Source organism: Thunnus maccoyii, chromosome 2 (genome assembly GCF_910596095.1).
Source record: "Thunnus maccoyii chromosome 2, fThuMac1.1, whole genome shotgun sequence".
In the NCBI taxonomy this organism is placed as follows: domain Eukaryota; kingdom Metazoa; phylum Chordata; class Actinopteri; order Scombriformes; family Scombridae; genus Thunnus; species Thunnus maccoyii.
In genome coordinates, this window is record NC_056534.1 from 20,356,156 (window position 1) to 20,376,410 (window position 20,255).

The 20,255-nt window shown below is 36.7% G+C and overlaps 1 long non-coding RNA gene across 1 annotated transcript; it reads right to left on the reverse strand.

The window, feature by feature from the left end:
• Nucleotides 1–4,730: 4,730 nt before the first annotated feature.
• LOC121906121 lies at nucleotides 4,731–7,368 on the reverse strand. Its single transcript, XR_006098542.1, has 2 exons — nucleotides 5,318–7,368; nucleotides 4,731–4,976 (listed from the first exon to the last, which is right to left on the reverse strand). It is a non-coding gene; the product is annotated as an uncharacterized LOC121906121 (long non-coding RNA).
• Nucleotides 7,369–20,255: the final 12,887 nt, after the last annotated feature.

Sequence of the window (20,255 nt, forward strand, 5' to 3'; positions counted from 1 at the left end):
TAATGCAAGAGGACAGAGAATCTAAGTAGGGGAAAATTAGATTAATAGACCAATGATAATAGCTTCTGATTTATCTACGTTTAACTGAGGAAAGTTTTGTGGTAGCCAGTTTTTAATGTCTGTGAGGCAGGATTGTAGTTTCCTCAGTTCTATTGTTTTGTTGGAATCAAAAGAAAAATAGATCTAGGAGTCATCTGCATTGACATGGAAACTGATATGGTGCTTTTAAAAGATATTCCCTAAAGGTAACACCTAAATGTAGAATAATAATGGAGGACCAAGGACTGAACCCTGAGGAACTCTATGATTAGCTCAATAATTAGCACTTTGGTGAAAAGCTACAGGTTAAAAACAGTGTTAAGTCAAGTCAAGTCAATTTAATTTATATAGCCGAACATCACACATCACAAATTTCCCTCAAGGTGCTTTTCATTCTATACAGCATACAACACCCTCTATCCTTAGACCCTTGATTCGGATAAGAAAAACACCCATAAGAAAACTTTTTAACGAGGAAAAAATGGAAGAAACAACAGAGGAATGGAGGAGCAACAGAGGAGGCATCCATCTTCTGACAGACATACAATAGATGGTGTGTTTACAGAATAGACCATGATAGCAAAATCATAGACACACTGATATGAAAACATATGATCGGGAGGAAGTCAAGCAACCTCCAGGTGCTGCCAAACAGATAAGAACTGAGCTACACTACCTCCTCTCACCATGGAAACCTGGAAAGAGGACAGATTACGCATATACACACAAGATGTTACTCTTTGAAATCTTGCACACACAATTGTGATATCTCTGCTGATTCTACAATCATAAATGTATTAACACAAGCCTTGACAGACAACTCTATGTTAATGAGAAATGTATGACTGTGACTCGCTGAATTGTAATTTAAGCCCTCATTAGACCATGTTTCAGACAGAAACATATTTAAAATTTGTTTCATGTCTGAGCCTACGACTAATACATGAGCAAGGGCATCATTTAAATTGACGATTAAAGAATAGAATTAAAGATTTTTATAAGATAATGTTTTTGGCCATAATGTGGATCATGCATTGTACACAGACATGCCATGGTAAATGGATGTGAAATGTTCAAAAGGTATGTTGGGCCTGTTCCCTTGAGTCTTTTTTGATATTTCACAGCTCATCATCTGGCAACACCACTTTACTTTCTGTCCTCAACGCCTACAGGAACATTTACAATGTGTTTGTATTGGAATTTGGAAGAAGCAAGGATATAAAGGCTGTGTTCATTGAATGTATGAATTTACAAGGATATGTGCATAGGCTTGAGTGTGTTAGTGCTACGGTGGTGAGACTTAAATTTTATATGTGTGTGTGTCTTTGAGGCATGCAAAGCGATTATGCAAGGCAGAGGTGATGCATGTTTTCTTTTTGGCTGAGGATCTCTGCCTTTAGGGGAATTCCCTCGGCAGCACCCCTTGTTGAAGCCCTGAGGCCACACTGTACACACACCCTCACATTGTGTTCATAGAAACAGAGGTGCATAAACATACAAACTCTACAATCCGAGACACATAAATTCTATATTTCCACACTTCTCATTGTCCATCTGGCGATATGGTGATATGAGGAAACACGTGAAAAAGGATCAAGTGAAAAAGTGGAAGAGAGTGTGTTTGTGTGGTAAAAATAAGATTTTAATTATTCCTTATTATTCTGGAGATCCAATTGAGCATCAAACGTGACAGACAGGTGTCAAACTTGGCTTTGACAGCTGACCTGTGTCACACCTCTCACAGACATGCTGATAAAGGGTTCAATATGCTGATTTGAGTCTAATTTTTTGGAGTAGGCTTTCTAACATGAGTCATCACAACTTTTGAGACACATGCCTACTCACACTCAACCCTGTTGCTAACAAACTATGTTCACATACTTCTCATGTATGAATATATTTTACAGAAAACCTACGTGCCGCCTACTTTACATTTTGTAGCAATGTTTTTGTACTCTCGTTTTACTCCTTGTGTCCCATGTGTTTTTAGGTTTAGGCCACTAAAACACACAAGAATAGTTTGACATTTTGGGAAACACATTCACTTTCTTGCCAAGACTTAGATGAAAAAAGTCACACAACTCTTTACCTCTGTATGGTAAAAATGAAGTTATAGCCAGTAACCAGTTTTTTTAGCTTAGCATAAAGACCAAAGACAAAGGGAAACAACTAGTCTTGTTCCGTCCACAGGTAGCCAGTACTGCTAAAGCTCACAAATTAACACATTATATCTTGTTTGTTTAATCAGTGCAAAAGCTGAAGTGTAAAAATCATCTTGCATCTTCATCTTCATCTTGTGGGGTTGTGTGCTGAAATATTTCTTGGCAGATGCAGTTACTTCTTGGAGTCTCCACTGTTTGCCTGGCAACCTCACAGTGATGACTCTGGGAAGTTACTGCACCAAGAAATAATCCAGCACATAACCCCTAGTGTTGTTTTTTTTTTTACAATTTGTTTATTGTTTGGAGTAAACTAATGAGATAAAACATGTTAATTAGTGAACTTTACATGTGATGGTAGATGGACAGAGCCAGCTGGCTAGCTGTTTCCCCTTCTTGTCTTAGAGCTAAGCTAAGTTAACTGGCTGCAGGTGGTAGTGTCACATTTACCATACAGGCATGAGAGTGATCTTCTCAGCTAACTGTAGGCAAGACAGTGATTAGGTGTGTTTTCCAAAATACTGAACTACTCTTTTCAAGACCATGATCTTTCCCTAATCTTTAAGAGTAGAATTTATTTCTGGCTGGTGTATAATTTTTAAAAATTTTTTATACATACATACATACATACATACATACATACATACATACATACATACATAAATACATACATACATACATACATACATGCATAAACACATGAAAAAGAGACAGATACTTAAATACAGAAGCTCAAAAAAGCACAATAAACCAACTTAAAGTTCCTTTTTTTCTGCAGTCTGAAAAAAAGGAGTAAGCTGAAGCAGCAGCTTATAATGCCTAACCTTTTAACACACATTATATGTGACCTCAAAAGGTAACTTCAATCAACAAAAACAAAATCAAAACAAGATGAAAACAAAACAAATCTCTGTAAGTTGTTTTGTTTATAATTCTTACGGCTCTCTTTTGAAGGACGAAGATCGGATTAATGTATGTTTTATATGTACTTCCCCACACTTCCACACAGTAAGTTATATATGGGGCTATGAAGGAACAGTATAAGGTGTATAATGAAGCTTGATTTAGAAGATATTTAACTTTATACAGTATTGCAATTGACTTTGATATTTTAGCTTTGATATAATTTGTATGTGGCTTCCAGCATAATTTACTATCTATTATCACTCCAAGAAATTTAATTTCAGACTCTCTTTCTATTTTGACATCATTTATCATGAGTATTTGAAGTATTTAGCATTTCCAGTTCTTAGCCAAGAACTTAGCCAAAAATTGTTCCAAGTTTTCCCCACAACAAAGTAAATTAGTATCGTCTGCAAATAGAATAGTTTTAAATGTTTTGGACACTCCACATATATTATCTATTTACAAAATAAACAACAATGGTCCCAACACTGAGCCCTGGGGAACCCCATGTGTAACCTTCAGTAGTTGTGAGTTACAGTTATTTATTTGCACGTATTGATACCCATTCTCCAGGTAACAGCTTAACCAAGAGAGCACTACTCCTCTAATTCCATATCTTTGTAATTCTGTAATTCTTTGTTATTCTTCAATAATAAGTCATGGTCAAGGAATACCCCCACTGCATATTCTTATTTTTCTATTGCAGTTGATATTTCATCCACAAATTCCAGGAGTGCAAACAAAGTTGTCCTATTAGATCTAAACCCATATTACTGTTCGTACAGTACATTATGTGATAAAGTCTTCTAATCTTTTATAGAATGTTTTTTTTTCCAGTATTTTAGAGAACTGAGAGTAAAGCAACAGGGCTGTAGTTAGAGAGTACATGTCTGTCTTCAGCTTTATATATACAGGTATGACTTTAGCTGTTTTAATTTTACTTGGAAATACACCAGTTTGTAGAGACTGATTACAAATATGTATAAGAGGTTTCACCACACAATTGATAATATTTTTAACAACGGACATATCAATTCCATTCCAGTCTGTAGACTTCTTATTCTTAAATGTTTTAAAAATGTCAATAATTTCTTTTCCATCTGTTCCCCTTATAAACATGGATTTATTTACATTAATAGTTACTTTCCACATCATCTCTACCACTAGTCTTTGCAATCTCCTAAGCCAACCCACGACCAACACTGACAAAAAAGTCATGAAATTCATCTGCAACTAAATCCATATCAATAATAGTTGTATATTCTTTATCAGGAAATGATTTGGCTATCCTGTTTTTCCAGTTCCATTTTTAATAATATCATTCAATACTTTCCATGTGTTTTAATATTATTTCTATTGTCCTCAAACTTTACTGTAATAATATCTTTTGATGCTTCTCATAACACTTGTCAGTTTGTTTTTTATGTCTGGTATGGGTGTTGTACTTCTTTTGTTCTTTTCTTTAAAAATTCTTAATATAACAATTTTTTCTTCTTCCATGCGTTTTGTATTACCTTAGTTAGCCATGGCTTTTCAGCAAATTTCTGTTTTAGTACTTTCTTTGTTAGGACAATTTTTTTTCACAGAGAGCAGTTGTTATGAACAAAAATATCTCATAGGCTTCATTTACATCTTCCACTTAGACTTTAATCCAATCTTGTTTCATTAGGTCTTCTTTAAAAGAGTTAATTACGTCTCGTGTTTTGTGTCTTTGTAAGTTTTAACGTTCTTGTTGGTCCTTGTACAGCTCTGAATGATTGCAAAGATGGGCAGATGGTCACCGTGTCATCCGTTAGTAGTCCACATACTACTTTCTTATTCATTATTCTTATCATTTGTGGAGTTGGATTTAACAAATCAATGTTGAAATCCCTGCAAACAAAAAACATTTCATTATTGTTTATGTCATCATACAACCCCAATAACTTATCCCTAAATGTATCAAAGCAAGATCCTTTTGTTCTATAGACACAGCTTATTAATATGTTTTTTGATTTCTCAATCTCAGTTTCTACAGTGATACATTTCATGACATTGTCTATAACAAGTGACATATTACTAACAGATTTACTTTTATACCCACCACCCTTTTTTTGGATCCTTTTAATAAAAAACATCTCATAACCCTCTATCTTGATCATAGCAGCTTGCTCATCATTAAGCCAAGTCTCAGAGATTGCTACTACTGTAAATTTCTTTGGTTATTTCTTTACCTTTGTGTGCTGCTCTCCCAGTAGTTGTCATCACTGGTACTTGTCCAATTTTGCACTCTCCCTGATGACCAGCATTTTTGCCTTCTCTGGTGACCCATTCAGTTTTATGAATAGCTTGCAGTTTGCTGTCCACATCCATTGGAGCTTGTTTTGTTTTCTCAAGAAGCGTGTCCTTCTGGCAATGCAAACGTTTTTCTTTGTTAGGTGCTCATTCACATAGACATTGGATCCATTGAGCTTTCTCTCTTGTCTGAGCAGTGCGTTTTTTTGTTTTCTGTTCACAAAGGGAATTATCAGGGCAGGTCTCTCCCTTTTTTTTCTGGGGAGAGGATGACACGCCTCGATATCGTTGCTGTCCACAGATATGCCTTTGTTATTAAAGAAATCAATCACCTGTTGCTCAAGGGAGTCCAGTTCAGGTACGGTGGGCTCTCCAACCTCCGCTACCGCAGCCCTCACATTTGACTTGGGCCTTGACTCCAACCCACCAACAATTAAGTCGTTCATGCAGGAGTACTGCTCCAAGTCTGCCATTCGGCACTCCAAGAGGACAATCTCAATCCTCAACTTCCTCATCTGGAGTCTTTTTTGGTGGCATTTTGTTTGCTTAGTGCAATGCATGCATGAAAGACCAAACAGAGTCACAGTATCAACACAGTAGCCACCAATATCAACACAGCTGGGCCAGGCAGCCAAGCTAAGCTAACTAGGCTAAGCAGGCTCACCAGCATTGTTTGCTCAGATCCATGTTCTTGAATAGTCGTTGCAGTCCAGGCTTTGGTCAAAGCCAAAATATATCCAAATCCAAATAATCTGAGGTCCGAAATCCAAAATCAATTGTTTTGAGGAAAAAGACTGTCGAAAAGCCAAGAAATACAGAGATACAGATACACAGCAGCGCAGTGACACAGTGACTTCTGGGTGTGAAAAAGTGTGTCAAGGTGTCGATAAATCCATCCAACCTTAACCAAGTGCTTTGAATAACCTAAGCTTAACCATTAAATGTTAATTAAGAAAGAGAAGATACTACTAAATTATGTTTCTTATAAATATATTTGTTAATGCAAATTCTATGTACAGTACCAGTGCTTTTGACTGGTTCTGTATATGGACATATTTGTATTTTTAAGTCTGGGTTGTCTTCAGTGTAGACCGCAGTGTGGCACAAAGGTGTCAGCTATTGTTACCTGTCTGGTTGTTGGGACATATTGTCTGCAGGAGTGACTCCAATGTTTAACAACTAAGGGATGACAGTGATGCAGTCCACAAATGGAAAGGAACAAAGGAAAAGAGGAAAATAAGACAGAATGAGCTGACTGATTATCCTAAAGATGGAAATGAATGGGTGGGGGTGGATACTCTTTGTGTTACCTTGTGTGTGTGTGTGTTTGGAGAGGAGGGCGTGCTGGATAGATAAATGACATGGTATGTGACACTTTCAAATTTACAATTCTGACCCCTAACTCCCTTGGCTCGTCTCTTCCTCACAGAATGACACACACACACACACACACACACACACACACACACACACACAGCATGCATGCATTGTAAATCAGGTTTGATCTGTCAGAGAAGCGTGTCTTAGCTGTCAGTCGGCAGCGTTTGAGTGTCAGATGAGTGTTTTGAGTGTCAGGAGATGAGAAAATGTGTGTGTGTGTGTGTGTGTGTGTGTGTGTACATACTGGTTGTGTGTGCATGTTTGACTCCAGTTGCTTAACAGGCATCTGTCATTACTGAGGCTTCAGAGCTCCATTAGTGGGATCTTTAACAGACTCATTGTCTCCTGTGGGCTGTGCAGGGATGTCACGCTTTGTATCTGTCCAATTATCTGTTTTTATATGCATACATTCAAATATCTCAGGATGTGGGTGTGTTTTACAGTAACTTAGAACTGTAATCAACTTAGAAAAGTTGATTACAGTAAATTGTTATTAAAATGTGTTTAAAGGATAGGTTCACAATTTTTCAAGTCTGTTTTAAGATAATATTCAGGTGCCCATATATATGTTGAAAGAAATTTTGCTGTAATCATCTGTCCTGTTCAATCTAGCCATTAGAAGATCCCCTCCAAAATGCACTTAAAATGTAAGTGATGGGGGACAAATTCCACACTCCTCATTTTGAGCAAAAATGTATTTAAAAGTTTATCTGAATCTAATATGAGACTTCAGCAGTCTGAGTTAGTCAAATCAAGTGTATATCTTCCAGTAGTTATAGTTATAGCTTCAGTGGAAGGAGGATAGTAACAAAAAGAGGGAATTTGGCACTAAATGATTTTAACATTAAAAGATGTCCACTTGATTTTACTAATTTGGAAGGCTGAAGCTTCATGTTAGCTTCAGATAAACTTTTAAATAAATCTTTGGAGGCAGGGCTGTGGATTTTGTCTCCCATCACTTACACTGAAAGCACATTAGGAAGGGATCTCTTAATGGTCAGCATGAACAGGAGGAATGATTACAGCAAGTAAAACATTTTCAATGTTCATTTGGGCACCTGACTATTTATTTAAGACAGACTTGAAAAATAAAAAAAACTACCTGTCAGTGAATGTCTCTCATCTGAGACTATGACATGAAGATAACATGCACTTTTTTGAACACGTGCATTAAAATGTAAAAGTGGAGAAAGTAATAACTCCACCTTTGGAATATTCACTAAAGGCAAATTACATTTCAACTTGATGGGAAAATTGGTCAAAAGAAGGAGGAAGGTGTTATGAAGAGTAGCAGGAGAAGTAGGAGCAGGAGGAGAACCAAATGCAGGACGCAGCAGCCAGTACGAGCTGAAGAATGTCTCTTTTCAATAAAGATTCAGATGTGCAGGCATAGCAAAACAGAACTAGGCAGAGCAGAGAAGGGGATCCAACCAAGACTGAACTAAAAAACAGGACTTAAATTCAAACTGATCTAATGAAACATCAAAGAACTGGTGGCAAGAGACAAAGGCAGGCTGGGAACTGAATGGCTGGGGAAAACACAGGGAGCAGGGCTAACGAGACTGAATGCAGGGCAGGTGTGAAAGGAAAAGCAAGCTGAGGAGGAATACTTGGAGGGAAACACAGAGCAAACACAAACTAAAAACCCAGAAAACACAATAAGTAGGCTCAAGAAAGTCTAAAATGTCAGCAGGCCAAATGCAACCACAAAAATAATCTGGTCATCAAACAAACATTTTCAGTCTTAACCAGGTGAGAGCAGAAAGATTTCAGATTTCACTTCAGTTCTGTATGCTCTTCCAATTGAGCACATGTATACGAACTAGACAATAAAATGTCTGGACAAAGGTTCAGTACAATGAGCAACAGTATCTCAAGGAGTCCTTTAATATAATCTGCAACATATTTTATCTGTCCTTCCACTCAGTCCAGTTCAACAAACAGGGAAGTGTCTTTGTGGCCGTATCTTATTGTTTGTATACATGTTTGTATGTGTTTAATTGTTTTTTCTGTTGTTCCTGTGATAGCTCTGAAAGTGATGAAATACATATTTTATGTTGATTAAAGGAAATGTATGATTTCAAAGAAATTCCACATAATCAAAAAAGGGATAAAGAATAGCACATTTGAATATCTGCAGTTTAAGAAATAAAATACAGGACGTTTCAGAAATTCTTAAAGAACAGAATTTACATATATTGGCAATCTCAGAAACATTTAGATTCAAAAATAAAGTTTTTTTTTTTATTGAACATAGCTGGGTATAAAATTTACCGACAAGATAGGAGTGCAAATGGTGGTGGAGTAGCAATTTATGTTCAGAGCCAAATACCAGTAAGAGTTAGGGAGGATCTACGAAGTATAGGGGTTGACGTAATCAGGCTACAGGTTCAACTGCCTTGTCTAAAGCCAGTCTTTGTCGGGTGCTGTTATAGACCAGCAAATGCAACGATAACATATCTGAACCATGTATGTGAAATATTAGATAGGATATGTGATATAAATAATGAGATTTACTTCCTGGGTGACTTAAATAATAACACTAAATAATAAATAATAAATTGATTGGAATGCAAGGTCAGAAATAAGTTGCTTTCTCTTGCAGATACATGTAATTTGTTTTAAAGTTATTACAAAGCCAACAAGAATATGTTGCAGAGCTGATGGTTCATAATCATTGACTTGCATCTAATTTTCTACAAATGTCACAGAGTTGTGCTCAAAAGCAATATCAGTTCCAGTGGAGTGTAGTGATCATAATCTAATTGCAATTGGAATGTGAGGACTTCCAAACTCTTTTCCAAAGAAGTTCCAAAATCTGGTCAGAAAATAATATTACAGAGGATGTTTAAATATTTTAATGAAAATAATTACTATGATAAAGTAATCTGGCTTTAGATGTTTTCACTAACTTGTTAATGCCAATTAATGACAAACATGCCCCTGTAAGAAAGCAAACAGTGAGAAATGTTATGGCTCCAGGGCTGGATTAAGAACTCAAAGAATACATGGTGCAAAGAAACTGAGCCAAGGCAGAAGCAACCAAATCAGATGATGCATTACAATGGAGTATATATTGTAAATGAAGGAATTATGTAACAAAATTGAACAAAAAGGAAACAAAAGTATTTACTATCAAAACAGAATTTAAGATGACAGAAAAATATGGAATGCACTCAGTGAATTAATCGGAGGAGGAGTTAGACCAACACCATCCTCTTTGGAAGCAGATGGAAAAATTCTTACTAAAACATTGGATATTGATAATTATTTAAGATATTATTTCAGTAATAAAATTCAGGAATTGCATGATGGTATGGATCTCAGACATGAAGAAGAAGGGCTTTCTAGCGGGTTGATAAAAGATAGAATAATGAGTAATAAATCATGTAAGTTTAAAGCTGAAAAAGGTTGTATTTCTACAATAAAGAGACTATTAGGAACGAGTAAGGAAAAGCCTTGAGGTGTTTATAACCTTGATGTGAAGCTACTGAAACCTGTAGCAGAATTGACTGCTCTGCCTGTTATCTTACATTATTAATTTAAGTTTAGAAAAATGTGTTTGTCCTTCAGAATGGAAAATAGCCAAGATTGTTCCACTAACCAGGTAAAAATAGTCAAAGGGGCACCCTACAAATACAGCATTAACTCAGATGAGAGATGCCTGGGTGAAAGAAAGCGATGAGAAAAAAGTTGTTGATGCTGTATTGTTGGATTTGAGTTCAGCTTTTGATATACTTGATCATAAGTTGATATTGAATAAGATGAACTGTTATGACTTTGAAGCATCTGCTGCTGCATGGATCAAAAGTTATCTCACCAACAGGAAATATACTGTACATTTTAATGGTAGTTATTCTGAGGTAAGAGCAGTGAGTTGTGGAGTACCTCAAGGAAGTTGTTTAGGGCCACATTTGTTTTCCATTTTTACAAATAATTTACCTCTAATTCTGAATTATGCCACCATTGCGATGTATACAGATTATCCCACAATATATACATCAGCACACACACTTGGAGAGCTTGGTAGGGTTTTCAATGAGGAATTAAATTAATAGAAGAAATGGGTAACAGTAAATAAATTGTTTCTTAATGTAGAAAAGACAAAATGTATGGTATTTGGTTCAAAATATTCATTAAAAGTCGTACCAATTTTACTATACTATATAACTATAGGAGATATAGTTAATGAACAAGTAACAGACGCAAAGTTATTAAGGATCACTGTTGATAGTGAAATGTCTTTGAACAGCCAAATTGATCAAATGGTGGTAAAAATGGGCAGAGGCATGACTGCTATAAAACACTGTAAAAAATTCATGCCTAGCTATTTAACCAAATGATTAGTGCAAGCATTATTGTTATCACAGTTAGATTATTGTTCAGTGATTTGGTCCAACACAACAGAAATGAATTTGAACAGGATACAGGTAGCTCAGAACAAAGCAGCTCACATTGCTCTTCACTGCCCATATCGAACAAGAGTAAGTACAATGAATAATCGTTTGGCTTGGTTAAGTGTAAGAAGCGGGTTGCATTATTCTCTAGTTTGCTTTATTAGAAATATTATCATAAGTAAAACCCCAGAAATACTTCTGGAATTACCCCAGAAATACTTCTGGAAATACTTAGTATCATTTTTTTCAGACAGACATCATTATTCTACTTGGCAATCAATCATATGTATTAGGCTTTGATTTGATGTTGGTTGTTGTGTTTCTTAGTGGTTATATTATGTATTGTGAGTCTTATTGTGAGTATGAATGTTACGGATGTGCATTGATGTATTCTCTGTTATTGAAGTACTGTTGAAAATACTTATGGGGACCCCAGGAAGAGTAGATACTGTCACATACAGTAGCAAATGGGATCTAAACAAACAAACAAACAAACAACTGCTTTTACTTTTCATACTCAAGTTACAATAATTAAGAGTCTCCTCTTAAGGCTCATTGATTTCATTTTCAGCAATATTCACTAAAAATATCTAGATTTTTAAAACTTCAAACTTTCATCTGCATTTTATGCCACTCATCCAGAAGTTGTTATGCATCCTGCTGAAAGTAGAAGCATTCCACTCTCTGGGGCCTCTTTTGTATGAAATAACAACAATTTTTGCTATTTCCTCCCATTTTCATTTTCATTTTCATTTTCATACAGAATGCATTTGACCCATCCGTATCAGTTGTGCTAGTGGCTATCATTGGTCACTTTAGATGTCTTCACTGGCTTATCAAATATTAACATCACAGCAATTACCCAGCCTTTCTTGACTTAGCAAAGCTTCTTGGTTGGGATTATTTATTATCGCTGCCACTGCTAGCCTCCTTCCTTTTGGGAAAATTACTTAGTGCTACCATTAACTACTGTCTACTAGTTGTAGATTGTCTGCTCGGTTGGTAGGTGTTTCTCTCTTCTCTTCACACACTTGTTAATCAAACTATATACCCAGTATATAGTGAAGTCTGTTCTTTAGATATTTCTTCTCTGTTGTTTCTTTTCTTCATCTGTTCAGCTGTGGTGGCTATCACGGTTCATGCTATTACCCACTTCTTCTTCTGTTTATTCCAAACAAGCCTGTGGCTGCTGATGAAAATGCACAATGAATCATCCTCCTGTGTAATTACAGGAAATATTGCAGATTATTCATTTTGAATATACGACAGATAAATATAAATGTGACCATGCATACATGAATAGTTGAAATATGAGTTCCTATTTTGTTTGCCTGCTGTTGCTGTCTATTTAAGTGTTCTACAGTAGCACTTTATCTTGAATTCTTCCCTCCACTCTCTTCTCCCCTCTTGTCCTTCCATCTTTCCCCTCTGTTATCTCCACTTTGTCTCCACTCTTTGTCCTCGAACCACCTATCTCCTTGTTTCTCCTCTACTGCCTCCCTCTATCTGCAATTTCAACATCTCTCAGTTTCTGAATCTGCCACTATATTTGTGTTAAAAATTAATATCCCCTTTATTTTTTTGTCTTCTCTTCCTTGATTTCTTCATCTCTCTGACAGACACGAAAGCAACGGCACAAAGCTTTGCTGTCATTTAGTGAAGGCTGATGAAGAAGAACAGGTTATAATTCTATGCTGACACTTACACGCATTCACGCGCATGCACGCAAACACAAACACACGCACTTTTGATTCATGCCATCAATTATATCAATCACATATTAAACAGCAAGTGTTATCTTAGTGCTTAATTACCAATTAACAATGAATGATTAATTGACACTTTACAGCACACAGCTAATAGAAAATGGGGACAGAGACAGCGAGAACAACTTAAGGACACATGAAAATTAGAAAGGATTTATGCCTGTTGATCTGTGTGTGTGTTTCTACTGTAGTTTAATTTCCTTTTGTTTGTGTGTCTTGTACTGTCCATGTGCTTTACATGTGTGCACATGTGTCTGTCTTCATGTGTCTGATTGAGTGTGAGCTTATAATCAGTTGTATTGGGTTTGTAGCATCAGTGTGACTCCCCACCTTCATGGAGATTTATCATTCCAGCATTGTGAACGCTGTCACGTTTTATCTAAGCACGCCTGCTCCATTAATTGAGATGGGAGCGAGGACAGCTTTTCATGTCATTAGGAAAACATGATACAGCAATGATTTAAGACTTCTTTGGAATTGTTCTTAATGCATTCAAAACCTAACAATGCACAGCTACTACATATTAAGGAGATGGCATTACATTACGTATTTTAAACTAAGGTGGGGAAATTGACAACACACTGATTTATTAAGCCAAAGGTGGCTTATTGGACATGCAGTGCTATAGCTCAATTAACAGGCTGACTTCTTAAACCTTCTCTTTCTTTTACAAGGATCTCTTTCAGTGATTTATTTCATCATGAAGACATATGCTGTCTATATGTCTAAACATCCAACTGACAACAAAACAGTATGTGGTAGCCATGGTAAAGGTTATTTCACCCATGCAGCCCCAGGATTTGCACTGCATGTCTCCAGCATCTGTGCAGGTAATAATGTACAAACTGTGGAAGTCATGCAGCAAGCAAAAGGGGCATAAAAGAGCTTCTGTGATAGATGAATTTGTAAGTGCAGTGTTGTGTGTGTGTGGTATGGGAAACTTAACATTACTGCAGTGGCGGTAGATTATTTGAATCACACACTAATTGGGTTGCCGTGTTAAGAGCACTTTGATGCTGAATGCGAGTGCATTTTGCAACTATATGGAGCAGTGTAGCATTGTAATATTTCTGTGTGGCGCATATATTTACATATTCCTTCATGGATTTAGGATTGAGCTGAAATTGAGCCCAGGAGTTTCTGCCTCTGGTGAATTTAATTTGTTATGACACTTTTCCCGCTGTAGAAGACTGAATTATCTTGTGTGTGCGCCTGCCCACTTGCACAGTCACCCTTTGAGACACTCCTCAAAGCAACAACTCATTTTCAGTCTTTAAATACGCTGAAAGTCAGATAGACTTGGTTGTGCATGCTACTCACACTCACATACACATACACAAGCACCTCTATCTATCTGGAAACAGGGCAGGTATGTGAGAGCGGGGTGTAGTGAGAAGCTCTCCCCCTCCCACTCTGCAGGAGATAACACACTCTCCTTTAGACTGTCTCAAGGACTCTAAAAGAGTGAGACTGCAGAGAGAAAGAGAACAACACTAAACTAAAATGTGTCTGTTGCAGATATCTCTCTTGTGATTACACACTGAACAGTTTATAGTAATTTCTGGTCATTTTAACATGCACTTGAATACACAGGAGGGTTTAGATAAGGTTCAAAGAAACTAGCTGCTGTGGTATCTACAAACATTTGTTGTGTCACGCTGAGGCTTAAGACTTAACTTTAAATTCTAAGCAATAGCTTGTCTTGTGCAACACTGCTTCAGCAGCAGTGTCATACTGCTAATAAGGACAACCAGGTTAATATAATGCACTTTTGCCCTCTTGGAGTTTTCTCCAAGGGGGCACATTTTAATGGCCTGGTTTTCGTTTCATTAAGCAGTGTCCTTACCTGTAATACTACATATGTTACTTATTCTGATAGTGGAAAAGGCAGAGCGGCAAAAGAAGGGGGAAGAGACAGGCACTTGGCCCAGCAGAGGTCCATGTGTAGATCCAGATGCTGAGGATTTAACCACTTGACTATCTGCGCACACCACCACAGGTCTTGTTTCTATGAAAAGGATTGACTTCTCTTTTTCTTTTCTCGCTCTCATGCTGTCTCCATCGTCATCTTTCTCTCCTAGGTCCTGTGCACAAACTGCTAAACTGTCAGGGCACACACAACCTTCTCAACTGCAGAGTCAAAAACAAGCCAGAGAGAGAACATATTCACTCTTACTGTCCCAGTGCTCAATCCATAGCTGGCTAGAAAGTGAATACTAAATCCAATAGCAGGTAGAGAATCATTCTTTTTTGGGGTAGGAATCTTAGGAAATTTAGGAACCAAGATGATTCTTTGATTCTTGGAATTTGATTCCAAACCAGGTCTTGAAATAAAGCTCAATAATGCTCAAACCTGTTTCATCTGCAAGTGAAAAATGTTCCCTTTTGTCTCAGTGTTGTATTATTCAAATTCATTATTCACTTTAAGCTGTGCTAATATTTTTATAGTTACTATGACAAAGTGTAATGTATAAGGATTTATGTATAGTCATAAAACCACAGACAATTATTATTTGAGCTTTTTAGTGTCTTTCAGCTCATTGTTTTGGTTTGACAGCCTGGAATTTAGCTGTTTTGATTCACACTCACAGCTCTCATCAATCAGCTATTTTCAGCAAAAAAAAAGCTCTGATAAACAGACTGTGCACTACCTGCCCAACCCCAAACAGTAGACAGACTTAGTTGGTGGTGAATGTAGTGAACATACTTGAGCATTTAGCATCTCAAGAGACAGATATTTTCCTCAGGAGTTGATGGAGACTAAAAACTGAGCAAGAAGGTGTGAAGTTGAAATGAATATTGGACTTACATTCACCAGGTAGCCAAAAGCAAGACTCCATGTGAATGATGAATGATGATGTTGCTCCATGTTGGCTGGATGTGTAGATAAGAAGCTGTTTACTAACACATTCACCATTATCAACGCATAGGAAATGATGGCAATATTGTGTTTAAAACAAAGCACACACATGTGTGAAAGCACAAACATGAATAGAAACGTGCTCCAAATCAAGAAATGCTACAAATACTAAAACACATACTAAAAGAAAAAAGCTACAAAACCAATTGCTACACTAGAAGTGCTCCAGGATACTAGGGGGAACCTCAAGAACCTTAAAAAACAAACAAATCAAAAGAACAGCTATACTCAAACAGTTCTTTGCTTTCTTCACACAATTAGTTCAACATTTAGTTTAACTGCCAGTCAACAAACCAATTAAGCAAGTAATCCCTGCATTAGTCCACAGTGCAATAAACTGAAAGCCTGAAAATGGCTGCCTCTTTCTTCCTCAGGAGATTTTGAAATTCAAAATGAGTCCAATTGCTTACCTTCATTAAAGATCAGGCTGATTGATAAACCTTAATGTTATTAATGTAGAATCATTTTTTGGAAATTTGTGTATTGATTCAGAATTTTCTTTTAACTTTCAAGATAAGAATTGTAGTTCTTATGTGAATTTAATTTCCCACACCCTTATTATTTCTGCCTTAGTGTTACCATCACTCACCTGCTACTTTTCTTGTGTCTCTCTTTCTCTGTCACTCGCTCACTCAAACCTATCTTCATAAACATCTATGAATCCATACAATCAAATGAAAATGAAAAAATGAAAACACAAAGATATGAAGCGAAAAACACACACACGCACACACACACACTCCCTGCATGGATTTAATTGTCTCTGTGTTTGTAATTATGGCTCTGCAGGAAGTAGAACGGAGCACCTGGGTGCCCTGCAGTGGAATACACTCTGAATGAACTCTGTATGTAAAAACCTTTCTAAGCAGGAAATAAAGGTTGAACTACTCTTGTGCCCGGACAGTTAAAATCTAATTCAAATACCAGGACGAACTGTATTTCAAATATATATGCTTACCATAATGGCCCATTTTTATTCTGACAGTTATTTACTCATATTCTGCACAGTAACAGTGACAGTGACATTCACATTACACATAATTAACAAAATGGTTTTACACTGGTACTTATTTGTTTTTGCTTTTGCCTCATGTATTCAGTACACCAGAGTGGAAGGCAATTTACACATAAAAATGAAAAAGTCTGTTCATTGCCGTCTGTAACTAATATATACAGTAATTTTCACCCTTGTTATCCTCCATATTGTTGTCAAGAATTGTAGTCTCCCTTTAGTTTTTTGTTATTCCCATTTGCCTTTTCACTTATTCTCTCACTTACCCATTTCATGGGGGAAAAACAGGTATTCCTAATGTTTTCAATTTTTACTCTTGCACTTTGACTGTTTGGGCAGTGTGGGTTTTCCACCATTTGCAAACATTGTGAGGAAACCCAAGACCAGGTGAAATGATTACTGTAGCTTATGAATTTTTATATTATCTATATTTATACAGAAACATTAGGAATATGTATAATAAAGGAAGAAATGCAAGACAAGAAAGGTTCCTTGCAACCAAATAATTTCAGATCAGAGCCAACATATTCCAACATACAGTATGTAATTTTATATACTTTTATATAATATGCTTACATATTAAAAATCATTTTAAAAAAAGTCATTCTGTATATGCATGTTTTATTCCATAGTTTGCATCATGTTGTTCTTTTCTTTTCTTACCTAATTGTAATTGTCCATATGATTCTCTAAATTTGGTGGTTTCAATTCATATGAAGCATTTCAAGGATCCCAAAAGCAACTCATTCACTTTGGCATGAAAGTTCATTTCTGATTTTGAAAACACAGACGTTGGCAATCTTGATTTAAGGTCCACTTACTAGGTTTTTCTGGACCTTTCAGCCACATCCCACAGTCTTCATCAGTGGATGTAGTTTGCCTAGTTACTGTGTGTAATGCATGTATATGAAGTACTGAAGTTCTCTGAAACTCAAACTCATTCATTAATTCATTCGTGTTTTCATTTCTTAATTTATTTCTTCTATCTCTTAATTTTCACCTGGCTGCTGTTGCAGTATGTTCTGGTAACACTGTTTACGCATCACAATGGACCACAAATTAATGAAAAGATCCATGTTCTTTAGAGTTTTCTCAGGCGTTTTTCCTTTTCTGCAGTTTTAAGGATGACTGACCCTCTTGGTTATTGGTTATATGTTGGTTATTTATGTTGCAAATTCTTCAAAAAACCACTTTACATCTTGGTGATTTTCTTTTTAGTATCCTTGTGTTTCATTTACTTTGACGCTGCTTTGCATTACAATGTTTTATTTCACTGCTGAATAGCTGCAGATCTTGGTAGCTTTGCTCTCTGTAAAGGAAAGCATGATCATGATGATACACAAAAACACATTCCAAGAGAGTAATTGACAGGTGTGGACATGAAGCTGTCTTATTTACAGCAATTTGATTGTTTTCTAGCACCTACCAGGGGACTGGATTTGAACAATAACAGACAGTGTAGATAACCAGTTGTTTCAGATTTGGTTGTTCATTATCAGGTGTTGTCAGATCCTCATATGACATGATGCATGTTAGCAAATCCTTTCATTAGCTGTGTTCACATTGGACTGGAGATGTACAGTTTAGCACTTTCCTATACTGAGCAGTAACTCTAAGACACTTCTAAGTACATCACTCTTCATGCAGACCTTTTAAAGTCCTCAGTGTGGAGGCTCACTTGAAAAGCCACTTGGACTCTGGCTAAAGTGAAATCAGTCAAGAAGAAGCCAGCTTACTTGTTTGTGGACTGCAGTCTCCCAGTATGGCGCTACAGGTGTGAGCATGTGTGTGTGTGTTTGATATTTGCCAAGATACAATTCCCAAGAGAGGGGGAAGGAGAGAGAGAGAGAGTAGGGAGACAGAGAGAAACCTGAAGTCAGGCTGGAGAAGTGAAACAGCACAGCCCACAGTTGGAACTAATAAGTTCCACCTCTGCATGGTACCTGTCTGTATGTATTTTTCAGCTGAGCAGCACTCCACTCAACCATGTCAGCCTGAACATGGCTGAAATTTGTTTCCAGTCAAAAGTCCTTCCCATTTACAGTTTTTTTTTTTTTTTTAGTGCTGCATTACAAATGCATTTAAATAATTTCTGACAGCAAAAAACATGCAGCTGCAAAAAAAAACATTCATGTATAACATTATGAATATACTGCACTCGGTCATATTTAGTTATGAAAATACTCTACAGTTGCAGTTGGAATATACCGTAATAAGATGCTCCATTAGTTTGTCAGTGCTACTGGCAATATGTAGCAGAGGAGTGAGAGGTATAAACTGCTGGTAATTGAATACCAGGATCCCAGTGGGAAGATGAAGGGTAGCCATGCTATTAGACAGAATTAGCCACCCTCTCCCACAGGAGCACACGTTTAGACTCTGCACACACAAGTGCCTGTGTGTATGTGTGAATATACAGAGGACCTGCATTTGTAGATGTGTGTATGAGTCCATTTGTACTTCCATGCAGGTACAATATTTGTCAGGCTAAAACCCATTACATTAAGAGACTTAAATTTCATACCTTCAACTTCATTTTCCCATTGCTGTTCATGAATAACCTATGAAGGATTAATAAACATTCATAAATTAAAGGATTGGGTTTCCATGGAAAGAGCTGAAGTTAGATCCAAGGTTATGTGTATGCAAATAGAGGACGAGGCAGGTGAGTCAAAGAGCAGAGAAAAAATGAAATACTTTTGAAAACAGAGAATGTTAAATGTCAAAGATAAATATAGAGATTACAGATGAGAGGGATGTGCGTCTGAGGGAGGAAAAGATAGAGGGAGGCATGAAGCCAAAGCTAGTTTGGCGGGAGCTAAATGATTGCATTATTCAAATCCAGTCAGGTGATTCCCCCTGCATCTGCGTCACTCAGTGCCAAATACTAATGGATAGGTGTGTGTGTGTGTATGTGTGTGTATGTGTGTGTTTGTGTCTATGCTGGCACATTTTAAAGAAGCTGAAATAAGTTGTCTATTACTTTCAGTATTAAAAGCCTATAATTAGATTTAGCAGAAGGACATTACAAGCTGTTATAACTAAGGATGGATGGATGGATGAATAGGTGGATTACATATTTGGATGGACACCCGAATGGAGGATTTGATGGACATATTGTATGACTGGGCTATCGAGAGTAATCATTATGTATATAAATGAACAACTGTAGAGGACTGAAATTGATTTATAAGTATGACTGTGGTCAGGCTAACACTTGTCCTTAGAAATACAATATTCACTGCAGTTGTTAAACCTGTAAACACACTCCATCAGTCCATTCGATATGTGTGTCCTTTGTTGAGCTTGTCTTCATAGTATTTTTTTTAATCACAACGGATGTTAATGAGTTGGTTTTATCAGTTTTACTGATTTGCATGGGTCTTTCCAGTGTAAAGGTGA